Raw genomic sequence first — 14,712 nt, 5'->3', positions numbered from 1 at the left:
CCTCTTCAATTGGCTTATCCGCTAGCCATAATCAACTCAACTCCTCTCGACAAATATCACCAAGGGACTCCTTGGAGAAGAAAGCATATGTAAGAAGTCGGCTAATATACCTCAAGGTCGCATGAATAATTGACGCCGCTTTAGAATATTGAGGACTATATGAGTCCTCGATAGAAATATGCCTCCACCACTTGAACTCACAATAATTGTTATCACGTTATAAAGCATCAAATGCCGAATACTTAAGTAGGACATCCTCACTGGGAGTTGGAAACTTGAAAACCTCATTAAAATAGGAAAGAGGCACCAAATGATCATTGTTGAAAACTTGAAAAGAAATTCTTCGAGAAGTTTCACCTTCCAAATTCTCCTCAAGGACCTCAAGTGAAGAGTGGAATACGAAAGTAATCCGAGAGTAGGTAGGAGCATGAAGGCTTAATAATTCCTCTAACCCCAAGGTTCGAGCCAAAAATCTCACATCATCGTCGATAACCAACGAAGTAGTTGCCGACAAACCATAGAATCTAGTAGAAAAAGTGTCGAGTTGAAAGCTGGGCAAATCATTCCCAATGATCTTCCTTTGTGAACTTAATTCCATAAGTTTCTGTGATGTGGAAAGGAGGAGGAACCACCTCCCTATAGGTACAACATCTAGCCCTCTTAGTTTGACGGCGGAACCATTCTACACACATAATTGAAAAATGCTCTAGTGAGTAAGGACCATGAGCCACAAGTATGAATCATGAGAAACAACATTACAAACCATCGACAAAAACAAACTTTGCACATGAACATTTCCATATCAATATAATCTAACTATAATTCCAACAAAGGTGGTGCAAAAATTATAGTATGGTCAAGAAAAATCATCAAACACAAGTTCATACAATCACCAAAATTTCATCATTAACACAACAAATGAAGGAGATAGTAGGCAATATGGATACAATAATGACGCTATAACAAAATCAATCTAAACACTCATGAACAACCAGGGTAGAAAATTTATCATAAGTATCAATAGAAATGAACAAATCATACCTTAGATTGATGAGAGTTTACAAAGAAATGGAACACAAAGCACTAACAAACATAATTATGCCAAATTGCAAGCAACAAACCCCAAACCAAAGGGGTACCCAATAATCCCAACTTTAGGAAAGAGAAAATCACAATGAAAGTGTTAGAGTAGGGATTAAGAGTAATAAGCAACTAGGTGAAGTGAAAATGGTGAAAATTCAGTAGTAAAATAATGAAGAAAAATGGTTATGATGCTTGAACAAAAACCAAGTGAAAATGAAATGTAAAGAAGAGAGAGAAAAAGAAAGAAGGTCAGTGCATTTAAGGAGCAACAACAGGGGGGTGCGCGGCCGCGCCATAGTCGCGCGCGCCCACGCCCTTCAGGGTATGCAATCTTCCGAATCCCTTCTCGTGAGCACATCGGTGAATACAAGGGAAATGATCATGATGAAGGTTGAGGCAAGCAGTTTCTAAACCCCAATAATGTGATTCAACACTAGATTTTTCATGAACCCACCATTTGAACCCACCAAACTTTAATTTTTAAGCATACTTCCAATTCATAAACTTGAGCACTCTCTCTCCAAAATAGGCACCAAAATTTTTGCATATCCAATCAAAACCACCTAAAAAACAATCAAGAAAAGAAATCAAATAAGAATAGAAACAATAAAAAGAAAACAAAAATCAAGGAAAATAGAGAAAATGGTTAGAAACCCGGGTTGCCTCCCGAAAAGCGCTTGTTTAATGTCATAAGCTTGACTTTCTCCACCCTTCAAGGTGGATCAAAAAGATTCATGTCATGAACAACCCCCACAAAAACTCCATTATAGTAGCGCTTGAGCCTATGACCATTGACTTTGAAAGTTCTTGAAAAATCCAAAGGAGATATTTCAACCGTACCATTAGGAAAAACATCTTGATCAACAAAAGGCCCACTTTAACGAGACATTAGCTTCCCAGGAAATAATATCATCCCAGAATTGTAAAGGAGGACCTTGTCACTAACATTGAACTCTTTCTTCTCAATAGGTTTATCATGCACTTCCTTAGTGCTAGTCTTGTACATGCTTGCACAATCATAAGAATCCAATCGAAGTTCTTTCAACTCATGGAGATCAAGCCAACGTTGCTCACCTGCACTTGCCAAATCGAAATTTATTTTCTTGATAGCCCAATGAGTATGATGCTCAAGTTTGACCAGAAGATGACAAGACTTCCCATAAACCACGCGGTAAAGAGTAGTGCCAATAGGAGTTTTTAAAGTCGTTCTATATATCCACAAGGCATCATCTAGCTTATTCGACCAATCCTTCCTATTTCTTGCGACCGTCTTCTCAAGAATCAATTTTATTTGACGGTTAGACACTTCGACTTGCCCTCTAGTTTGAGGGTGATATGGGAGACCGAAACATTGATCAACTCCATGTTTCTTCAACATCTTGCGGAAGGCGCTATGCACAAAATGAGATCCATTATCACTAATAACCACCTTTGGATGCTAAACCGTGAGAAAATTATCTTCTTGAACATCTTCATTGCTACCTTATGGTCATTTGTAGGTTAGGCAATAGCTTCCACCCATTTTGACACATAATCGACGGCAACAAGGATATATTGATTCCCATATGAATTAGGAAAAGGACCGATGAAGCCTATTCCCCACACATCAAAAATTTCAAACTCTAGAATGGGTTGTTCGGGCATTTCGTTTCTCTTTAAAATGTTTTCGATCCTTTGGCATCGGTCACAACTCTTGACAAACTCTCTAAAGTTCTTGAAGAGATTTGGCCACCATAATCTGCATTAGAGCACATTCGAAGCCATTTTTGAGACAACCATGTGACCCCCACTCGGATCTGAATGGCACATATTCAATACACTAGGCAACTCCTCATTTAGAACACATCTCCTCAACAACCCATCAACACCCCTTTTATACAAAATTGGTTCATCCCAAACATAATTCCTAGCCTCCCTTTTGAGCTTTTTTCTTCGATTCTTGGAAAATGAAGGAGGAAATTCCCCACAAGCAAGATAGTTCACAAAATCGGCAAACCATGGGAGTTCCTTCACATCTACAGTATACAAAGAATCATCTAAAATTCTATCTTCAATTGGAGACCCATCATCTTGAACTTGAAAATCCTCAAGCCTAGTTAGATTATCCGCTACTACATTCTCTGCTCCTTTCTTATCTCTAATCTCAAGGTCAAAAGTTTGAAGCTCTAACACCCAACGAATTAGTCTTGGCTTTGATTCATTCTTCCCAAAAAGGTATTTTAGGGCCGCATGATCGGTGAACACAATTGTTTTGGACCATAACAAATACCAACGAAATTTTTCAAAGGAATGAAAAAAAGCCAAGAACTCCTTCTATGTTGTAGTGTAATTCCGTTGAGCTCCATTTAGAGTCTTGGACATATAATAAATCACATGAAGTTTCTTATCAACTCTTTGACCTAAAACTCCTCCAATAGACGTATCACTTGCATCACACATCAACTCAAATGGCAAATCCCATCTTGGAGCTTGAAAAATTGGAGTGGAGATTAGAGCTTTCTTTAACTTATTGATTGCCTCCAAACACTTGTCATCGAATACAAAGTTGGCAACCTTTTGAAGAAGATCATTGAGGGGATTTGCAATGAGTGAAAAATCTTTAATGAATCTACTATAGAACCCGGTATGGCCTAAAAATGATCTCACACCTTTCACATTAACCGGAGGTGGCAAATTTTCAATAACCTCAATCTTGGCCTTGTCAACCTCAATGCCGTTGTGGGAAATTTTGTGCCCAAGGACTATTCCTTCTTCAACCATGAAATTGCATTTTTCCCAATTTAACGCCAAGTTAACTTTTTCACATCTTGCCAAACACTTTTCAAGATTTTCGAGGCATGCTTCAAAGGAAACTCCACCTACAGAAATATCATCCATAAACACCTCTATCTCCTCCTCCAACATATCTCCAAAGATACTCATCATGCACCATTGGAAAGTGGCGGGAGCATTGCAAAGGCCGAAAGGCATTCTTCTATAGGCAAAGGTACCATAAGGATAAGTAAAAGTAGTTTTCTCTTAGTCATTGGGATGAATAGGAATTTTGAAAAATCCCGAGTAACCATCAAGGAAACAAGAGTACTTGTGCCTCGTTAGTCTTTTAAGCATTTGATCAATGAAAGGAATAGGGAAGTGGTATTTCTTGGTGGATGTGTTTAGACGTCTATAGTCTATACACATCCGCCAACCGGTGATCGTCCTTGTTGGCATAAGCTCACCTTTTTCATTCTTGACGACGGTCATGCCTCCCTTCTTCGGAACGACATGAACGGGTGAGACCCATCTAGAGCTTCAGATGGGGAATATGATTTCTCGCATCTAAAATCTTACCTTGTTAGGTTATTTAGACTCATTCACAAGTCAAACAAACGGTTAGTGGAAACACATATAAGTTCACCATATGGGTTAGTAAAAGAATGTTTATGGTTATGAGTCCGAATGCACCGCGCAAAAGCCTTACCTTTGGAAGGGTTGGCTTGAGTTGATGGGACCCCGCGAGTTAAACTCGCTTCCACAGTTTGGTAAATTCAACAAACTCGGATGTACCCCTCGTTGCAAGGTGCGTTCAATTGGATAGATGGAGCGTTAATTCCAAGAGGGTTATGTCCATATGTAGAACATATATGGGTTTCTTTAAAAAGGGAATAACTCAATCAGGAAGTAAAACAAAGAAAACAGTATTAGTAACTAGTCAAAACAAGAAGGTAGATTTCTTTCTCAGTATTCGAAGAATTCGGCGCGAGACAACAGTGCTTGTCGCTAGACGATGGCACTGTATCCAGACGAAAATTATTGTTGCCAGGTGACAGAGCCATCTCTTAGAGATGGCACTTTTTATCAGCGCTAATTCCTACATGCCTCGGCAGCTTTCTGTTCTTGAATTTTCTAGTTTTTCGTAGCGTTATTTCGATTTTAGTTGTGAAATATATTTCCCTGATTTCCTACGTGTAAAAATCCTATGTTTTTTACGCATTACGGATGGTCTTTCCAATGCGGACCTTTTTATGCATATGTCAATTATATTAATCAAAATTATGCACATGAAATACTTAGAACTTTTCGAGTCTCATCCACTCATTTTAAATTATTGCCAAAATAAATTTTAGGAATTAAGAGAGAAATTCTCCTAGTGGAGTCGCCAAAAAACTGTAGGGAATATTTCAAGCATCCCACACTTGAGCCCCACTTTGATAATACACTTAAGTATGGTGGCTTCTAAAGGTAAGGAAGCTAGAGTAAAAGAGTCACCAATAAGTTTTAGGAACTTGTAAACCGTTCACAGGGTGAAGGTTACACCCCTTAACGATCCATGAGATCGCTAACTCCATAGTGGTCTGGAACCATGACTTGATATTTGCGGACCTAAAAGAGATTGAACTTGCCCTAATGATAGGCTTCTACTTTATTCTTCTCGTATTCATGTGCGCTTTCTGACTAACATGAAATCAATAGATTAACCATAAACCTGTTTATCTATGTTGGTTGAATATTAATGCACAAAAAAACCTATTATTGGCGATCACTTGAATTTTGATCATATTAGCCTAAATAAGATTATTAATTATCTTATTAAGCATGATTACAAGTACAAATTCCCTTTAGACATGCATAAAAGGCGTGATCAAGCAATAACAAATATATATCAAGCAACATAATAACAATCATCATCATCATAATATTATTCTCAATAAAGCATAATAATATTAATAGCAAGATCCTAGGCATGATACTAACAATATTAATAATAAACCCTAGCATGTCACTAAAAAATAATGATAAAATCTTTAGCCTTAACATGATGCTAAGATGATAAAAGAAAGAATAGGAAGAATCATACATGATATTAGAAATCGTAGCTATTACCCTAAACATGATACTAGGAATTATAAAGACATCCTAACATGATACTAGGAATCAAAATAATCAAAGCATTCTTTCTATATCAAAGAATTATTAAATTATTTACTTGGATGCCTTGTATCTCTTTTTAATAACAAAATACACGCTTTAGTAACTTCAAGGAAAATAATATATCAAACAATTAATTTAAATAATTAAAATAGGGATTTGGGACCAAACCCTCAGAAATTATCAACCTTTCACATCTAGGGAAAAGACAACTACGAACCTCGCTAGGTATGTCTAGAACTAATATATATGGAATTTTGTATGGGGGAAATTTTAGAAAAGAATACAGAGATAGAAAGCTTCTACCTTTTAGAGTGAGAGAATAGTGAGATGATGGTTGTGAATGATGATTGTGAATGAAGAAAAACGGGGAGATACGACCTAATTTATAGAAAATAATAGTTCAGAAACAAATCAAGTCCTATTCAAAATAAAATACCTCATGTCACCAACATCAGAAGTCAGCGCCAGGCAACAGATGTCAATGCTAGGCAACTGCTATTAGCGCCAGGCGACATATTTGTCGCCTTGCACTAAGTCAGAAATCAAACGCGCTTTGTATACGAAATCTTATTCTTAATACGATTAAGCAACTAATTCTGCGTTGATCAGATTAAAAACATGTTTCTGACAAATCACCTATTTTATTCAAAGTAAAAAACTTTAAAATATAATGGTTAATCCTAATCACATTAAAATTCAAAAGAACATTCTAGATTATTGTAGAAGATTAAAATCAATCCTAATACTTTAGGAATAATAATTATTAGGCCCTCCTCTATCATTGGGCCACATATAAAATTCATTTTGGGCCAAATTTACTCATTATTCATCGGAATTGGGCTTATAATATTTTTTTTGAAAGCTCTTTTCGAGTCCAATCCAACTTCACTATTACTGGACCCTTATCATGGACCAAACTAAATTAGACTGGCTATTTTCATAAAAAGAGTGTAAGAAAAAATATTTTTTAAAAAAAAGAAAGAAAGATAGTTTAATAAAAACATCCACATCACTAGACTTTTCCCACTTTCACTTCATTCGATAATCAAATGACGTGAAAGGTGTTCATCACTAGGATCGGTTTTGGGGAGACACATTTGGGTGTCTACACATACCTTCCATATTTAATTACACACAATCACCTTAATATCAAAACCTTCCTTAACTCTTTTATTCACTTCTCCAAGTAATTTCATAAACCCTACTTGCCATAATTATTCCCAAATTCTCTTGTCATAATTCTTTCATAATCTAGCCTATAAATACCCCATCATACCTCTCATATTCTTCACACCAAAAATCAATTCTCTTCTTCTCTCTTCTTCTTCTTTTTTCCCTAAACCTTTTCATACTTTTCTTACAAATCAGCCGGTATACCTTTGAAGCCACTTTTGGAGCACATTTGGACAGTTTTTGAAGTATTGACATTTCATGGAAGATTGTTTCCCTCAAAAAATCCTTGAGGTTGGCTCAAGAATCACCTACTTCGGAGTTATATTGGAGGAATTATGGCCTCTACAAATTCTGCGTATTCTTTCCAACGAAAATTCAATTCTCTTTAAACTTATTGCTTTATTTTCTGCATGGTTAATTTTCTAAAATACAATCCTATCTCAATGCTATAATTTTACATTAAAGTATTAAAAGAGTTTTATAGTCCATGCACATTAGAGTTGAGTTTATGTTGTGATAACCTTATGGTTATTTTATTTGCAAGGTGTATTTGTGATTGAACTTTGAAAGTGTGAAATGTATATTGATATTCGGAATCAAGGTTCTTGAGTCTCTTTTGGTGTGTTTTTCTAATCAAGGATCAAGGTACGTTAGGTGGCTAGATACCTTGAATGTGATTGGTTTTAATAAGCATGTTTGAATGATTTTATGATGATTGAATTATACTAAATTGAATTATGATTTATGAAATAAAAATATGCTAAAATAATTGGTTTTAAATAATTAAATTTGAGTAATGATTTTATATCATGTTTTGTATAATTAAAATTATTATTCATGTTTTAAAAGCTTTGATTTTGAAGCATGTGGAATTTAATAAAAAGGAGTTTGAATTATTATTAAAAGTTTGAACTATTGAATTTAAAGATGATTTATTGAATTATTATTATTAAAGATTTATAAGCATGTTAGTAATCCCACTATGTGGATTTGGTTTATTGATAAGGCCTTGGACTTTGTATGACCGAGTCTTTCCTCAAGAATAGCCTTGTAACATTAGGAGACTAGCTTGGGGGTGTGCACACTTGGGTGAGCATTTGGTTTTACAGGAATTGGATTTTAATGAGGAATTGGTTTTATTGAATTTGACTATTGTTATTGAAATTAGTTTTGAAATTATAAGTTGGAATTATTGGTTTAATTATTGGAATGGATTGAATTTATTTCCAAATCATGTTTGCTAATAAATTGAGTTTACGTAGGTTATCTTGCACTTATCGTACTTAGTATATTTTGCTAACCATTATTTCTTTTTATTTTTTTTGGGTTTGCCCTGTATATCATAATGGTAAGTACTATTGACTAATTTTAGGTGTAGTCATTGATTGAGAATTTGGAGTCCCGGGAATAGTTTCAACTAGATTAGAAAATGTTGGTCTTTATGTTTATTTAAAGTACTCATGACTATAGTAACTATTTATAGTTTATTATTAATAAAAGAAGAGTATTGAAGTTTTTCACTGCAAAGTATTTGTTTTGTTTAGTAAGTTTTGAATATCCTTGTGTAATCACGCGACGGTAATACGCCCAAGTCTATCTCCATGGTATAATTATACGTATTATACTAGTATTTCCGTAAAGGGGGATTTAGAGGTGTTATAAAGTGGTATCAGAGCTTATGGGCCTAAAAAGATTAAAAATTGGGAATTATAAAAATTGAGGGTAGACTTAAGAGGGCATATAGGATAGATAGATTTTCGCATTTGTGTGAGAGTCAAAAGCTTTATTTTTACATAAAAACTATTTGTTTTTTTGTGGAAAGATGAAGTAGAAAAGGATTCTCGAGTTCTCTATGGAGGCCTATAATGGGTACGACTCTCTGTCTAGGAAAGGCTCGCCTCCATGTCGTAGATAACTTTCCTAGGAGATGGGGGCTCGACCGTCCTATATCTTGATTCAAAGACATATTTTTTATTTTCAAAAATAAAAAAAATTCAAATTATTTGAAACATGAGTATGAGATTATGTGTGCATTAAATTTTGTGTTAAAACACCTTAAAGTATGGTCATAAGGTCCGATTTTTTTTTTTTTTGTTTTTAATTTTTTTGAGTTATTGCCCATGGTTGGGTGATCTTGAGTTATGCTTGGATTGGTTGAGTTGTGAATTGCTTATAGCAAATGGATTTTGAATTGAATTGTTTATGTGATTTAGCATTAAATTTATTGTTTTGCATGTGTATGTGAAATGGATGGAAAGGATTGATGATATGCGACATAATTACTTTATCTTACATTAATGGAGTCACAGTTAGTGAGTTTATAACTAGAATTGTCACTCTGGCTTTAACCCTTTCTGAGATGTATAATCTGGATATGTGATATGTGGTAAGTATTTGGATCATACGAGTTTTACATGTGGTCAATATGGTTGAGTTGTTATTTTGAGATTAAAGGATTTGATGATTACTATGGGATAAATGAGGAGTTATTTTGGATTGTTATCATGAATATTGGAGGATTTGTGCTATTAAGTCGTTCCTAATTTTGGGAATATGATTTTTGTTGAGCAAGGAAATATTATCTATGGTAATGATGAGTTGAACTTGTTCTATATATGTGTTGGAGTAAGGTATGTATTTTTGGGAGATACGAATTGGATATTAGCATTAATTTATGATAGTTTGTATCTAATAGTGGAAAGTATCCATATGGTGTGAGGATAAGTATTGTGGTTATTATTTAAAGCAAAATGGATGATGGTTGAATTTTTGAAGAAACTAAATACAAAAGTTAGAGGATTTTGAATCAATTCAAGTGAAAGGTTGTATTTGAGATAAAGGTATTTGTTTTTAATCTAAGGGATTGACGACAAAGTTAATTGATATAGAGAAGTTATCAGTGATGGAATAATCAATGATTTGCATTGAGATATTAAAGAATCGCCTTAACGATGAGTTATGAATTATAACAACTAGATTGAAGAACTTGAAGTTATGAGAAAAGATGATCGAGTTTTTAAATGTTTAAAACATTATGAAGTGACCAAGAGTTAATGATTACGATTTAAGGAGGTATTACCAAGATCTATGAATATATTAGGGAAATTGTAAATACTTTTGGAAGACAACCTCATATAAATTATTAATCTATGAGCGATAAGAAGGTCAAGATAGGGTGTGTTCCTTCTATGCTCGGTACCTACGATAGTGTTGCTATGAAGTTGAATGTATGATTATTGTAATTATTTAGTTTCTTTATGAAAAAGTAAGACTTTTATTGAAACAAGTACTTTATTTCAAGTATGCAAAATAAATTTTCAAATACACATTTTTCAAAGTAAAGATTTGTATTCGTTGCTTTTAAATAATTGTTTAAATTGAAAACTTTTATAGATCTTTTAAAATCTTTTATTATGTATTTTTATTTCAATTCATACTTTGTAATTATATATATGCGAGACTGTTACAACAATTTCTCCTAATGTAAGTATTTTAAATTATTTTTCGAATGACTTATAAAAATATTTTTCGAGTTTACTCACTACTTTTATTCGTATTCAAATCATTTTAAAACCTAAGCTCTTTGGATGTTTGAAACATTTTTATTTTCCTTGCTTTGTTTGATGATTGTTGATAAATTGTTAATATAGTTGATTTATTTAGTGAGTTAATGTGTTAGTCGAGTTACGGGGGCATAACTCCTTTTACGGGGGGGTAGAGGGCGATAGAGTTTCGCGCATCTAATTTTTGAGTCATTTTTGAGTGATTTTGAGTCTTACTTGTGTTAGGTTGGAGTCTTAAGTCAAGTTAGGATGTGCATGAACCAATAATTTCAAAATGATTTTTATTTCTTTTGGCTAAGTTTCGAGTCAAAACTTATTTCAAGGGGGGTAGACTGTAATACCTTGTATTTTCATACGTATTTTCTAATTATGATATTAGGAATTATTTTATAAAAAGGATATTTTAGTAAATTAATTAGTTGTATCAAAAATAATATTTTAATTTTGGCGCCAAAAGTATTTTGAAAACTAATCATTATTTTGGATAAGATTTATTATCCATTTATCCTATTTTTAAAATTAGATTATTTATATATTTCTGAAATTTGAATGGCCGAAAATTCCCATTTATTTAGCTTGAAAATCAATTCTCTTCTTCTCTCTTATCCAAAATAATGATTAGTTTTCAAATAATTAAACCAATAATTCCAACTCATAAATCCAAAAATCAATTCTCTTCTTCTCTCTTCTTCTTTTCCCTAAACCTTTTCATACTTTTCTTACAAATCAGCCCGTATGCCTGTGAAGCCACTTTTCGGGCAATTCTGGTCAGTTTTTATGGTATTGACATTTCACAAAAGAATGTTCCTCTCAAATAATTCTTGAGGTTAGGCTTAAGAATCACCCAATTCGAAGTTTTATTGAAGGAGTTAGGGCCTCTCCAAGTTCTGCCTATTCTTTGCAACGAAAATTTAATTCTCTTTAAACCTATTCCTTTATCTTCTTCATGGTTAGTTGTCTAAAATACAAATACCTATTTCAAAGATATAATTTTACATTAAAGTATTAAAAGAGTTTTATAGTCCATGCACATTAGATTTGAGTTTATGCTGTGATATCCTTATGGTTATATTATTTGCAAGGTGTATTTGTGATTGAACTTTAAAAGTGTGAAGTGTTATTTGATATTAAGAATCAATGCTCTTCAAGTACTTTTGGTGTGTTTTTCTAAGAAAGGATCAAGGTACGTTAGGTGGTTGATTGGTTTGAATAATTTAACCATGTTTGAGTGATTTTATGATGATTGAATTAAATTAAATTGAATTATGATTTATGAAATAAAAATATGTTTAAATAATTGGTTTTAATAATTAAATTTGAGTAATTATTTGATATCATGTTTTAAATAATTAAAATTAGTATTCATGTTTGAAAAGCTTTGATTTTAAAAGCATGTGGAAATTAATGAAAAGGAGTTTAAATTTTTATCAAAAGTTGAAACTATTGGATTTAAAGAGGATTTGTTGAATTATGATTATTAAACCTTTATAAGCATGTTAGTAATCCCACTATGCGGATTTGGTTTATTGATAAGGCTTTAAACTTTGTATGACCAGGTCTTTCCTAAAGAATAGCCTTGTAACATAAAGAGACTAGCTTGGAGGGTGTGCACACTTGGGTGAGGATTTGGTTTTAAGGGAATTGGATTTTAATGAGGAATTGATATTATTGAATTTGACTATTATTATCGAAAAAAATTTTGGATTTGTGAGTTGGAATTATTGGTTTAATTATTGGAGTGGATGGAATTTATTTCAAAAGAATGTTTGCTAATAAATTGAGTTTACATTAACTTGCACTTATCATACTTAGCATATTTTTCTAAATAGTATTTCTTATTTTGTTTTGGTTCTCCCTGTTTACCGTAATGGTAAGCTGTGTTGACTAATTTCAGGTGGACTCAATGATTTGGTTTTTATGTTTATTTTGAGTACTTCTGACTATAGTTACTATTTATGGTTTATTATTAATAAAAAGAAGAGTATTGATGTTTTCCACTGTAAAGTATTGGTTTTGTTTAGTATGTTTTGAGTAGCCTTGCGTAATAACGTGGCGGTAATACGCCCAAGTCTATCACTATGGTATAATTATACGAATTATGTTGGTATTTCTATAGAGGGAGATTTAGGGGTGTTACACATGCCCCACAACTGGTTGCCCCTTCGCACCAAGGTCGCGCACAGCTGCTCACGAACCCCCGCAACACAGCAGCACACACGTACGTAGCACTGCTGCCTGACAGTAATGTTGTGCCGCTGCTGTAGCTGGGCGCTAGCCACGCTGCTCTTGTGTGGCGCGCACCAGGCATCACCCACCTTGGCAACCACATACGGGCTGCACAGCAGCTCGGCTAGCCGAGGGATGTTGCCTTGGTTTGCTTGCCATACTCTTTTGATCAAAATTCAAGTTTTTGCGCGACTAAATAATTAATTCTAAATTAATTTTAGAACCAATTTAGAGAGAAAAAATGAAAAATTAAACAAGTCCAACTTTAATTAAAAATTCGTAAAATTGCACACATCCAAAATTATTTCAAAGAACCATTCTTTAATAAAATTGGTTGAACTTGGTGCAATAAAATAATAAGGGCAATAACTCACTTTTAATTTAATTAATTTAAATTAATCATGAGATTTTAACAAATGAAAAGGGAGTTGGAAATATGAACACAAAGTTCAACCTAAAATTCTAAATTTGACACTTGTGAATCCTTGAAAAATTATATCTTCCAATATGACGATAAATGAAATTTCTATCACAAGATTCAAAATTTATGATTCTAATCAACTTAATACATGATTAAATCAAAAGTTCAACCAAAAATTTATGGAATTTAGTAACTCAATGTTTCAATCACTTACAACAATTAAAGATTGAATCTTTAGTACTTGGAAGAAACAAAGAACAAACTTTTAACACTTAATGCAATTAATTTGCAATTACGTTAAAAATAAAACCAAACTTTCAAACAGCAATTACTACCAAGTAACCATGCTTAAAGAGGTTTAAACTTGCATATAAATTAAGGAATGAACCAAATGCATAACCACCATAAATATGCAATGAATTTTCAAGGTTAGAAGGACTTAAAATTTTTTGTCAAAATAAAAAATCCCTCAAAACGTGCATTTTTGGTTATTTTTTGGATAAAAACGCCTTTTCCACAAAAATTCACTATTTTTGAGCAAAAATCTAAGTTCGGGGCTGAAATCACCTCTAATACGGGTTTGAAATTAATAAAATCGAGCTATTAATCTAATTATTAGCAACTTAAAACCAGAAAAATTAAGCCATAAAAACACCTTGAACAATATGATTATAACAATAATTGAGCAAGGCTCTGATACCACTGTTTGGTTTCGGTGAGTCCGACCCACTACGGAACGAAACCCAACCCCAAAACCAAACTCACAATAATTATAACCATAATGGACAATTAAAATAAACACAAGACTAAGTAAGAGATTATTGCCTTTGTAGCAGGCTTCGCTCACTTAATTTAGCTCTTACTTTGAAAGCCCTTTAGCTCCACTCACACGGAGACTTTCTTTGAAGTCCACCTGCAACGCGAGCACCGAACTCGGTCTATTTCCTTGGAGTTAGCAGGGCCCGACCTCATAACCCGAGTAACTAGTGTTCAAAGGTTTTCACACTGTGATGCCTTTTTTAACAGTTAATCAAGTTAAGAATTCTCAACTCCCTAGGTTGGTGTTTATAGGAAAAGGCTCAAAAAATTCCCATCATCTTTCCATGTGGGAGATTTTAATTTTTTCCATTTTATTTTAAATCTAAAATAAAATAAATAAACAAGCTACTAATAAATCAACAAGTGTCAAGCTCACATGAGAGGTTAGGTAAGGACCATTAGGAGAACGGGGGGGACCAAACTTGCTCCCCATTCCTTCTCTAAAAATCGGCCAACACACACCATACACACCTAATGAAGCCGCGCCACATGGCAAGCCCACTTAGGAACCAAGGC

This window comes from Chenopodium album, chromosome 9 (assembly GCF_948465745.1).
Source record: "Chenopodium album chromosome 9, dcCheAlbu1.1, whole genome shotgun sequence".
Classification (NCBI taxonomy): Eukaryota; Viridiplantae; Streptophyta; class Magnoliopsida; order Caryophyllales; family Amaranthaceae; genus Chenopodium; species Chenopodium album.
Note: the sequence above shows the minus strand (reverse complement) of the source record.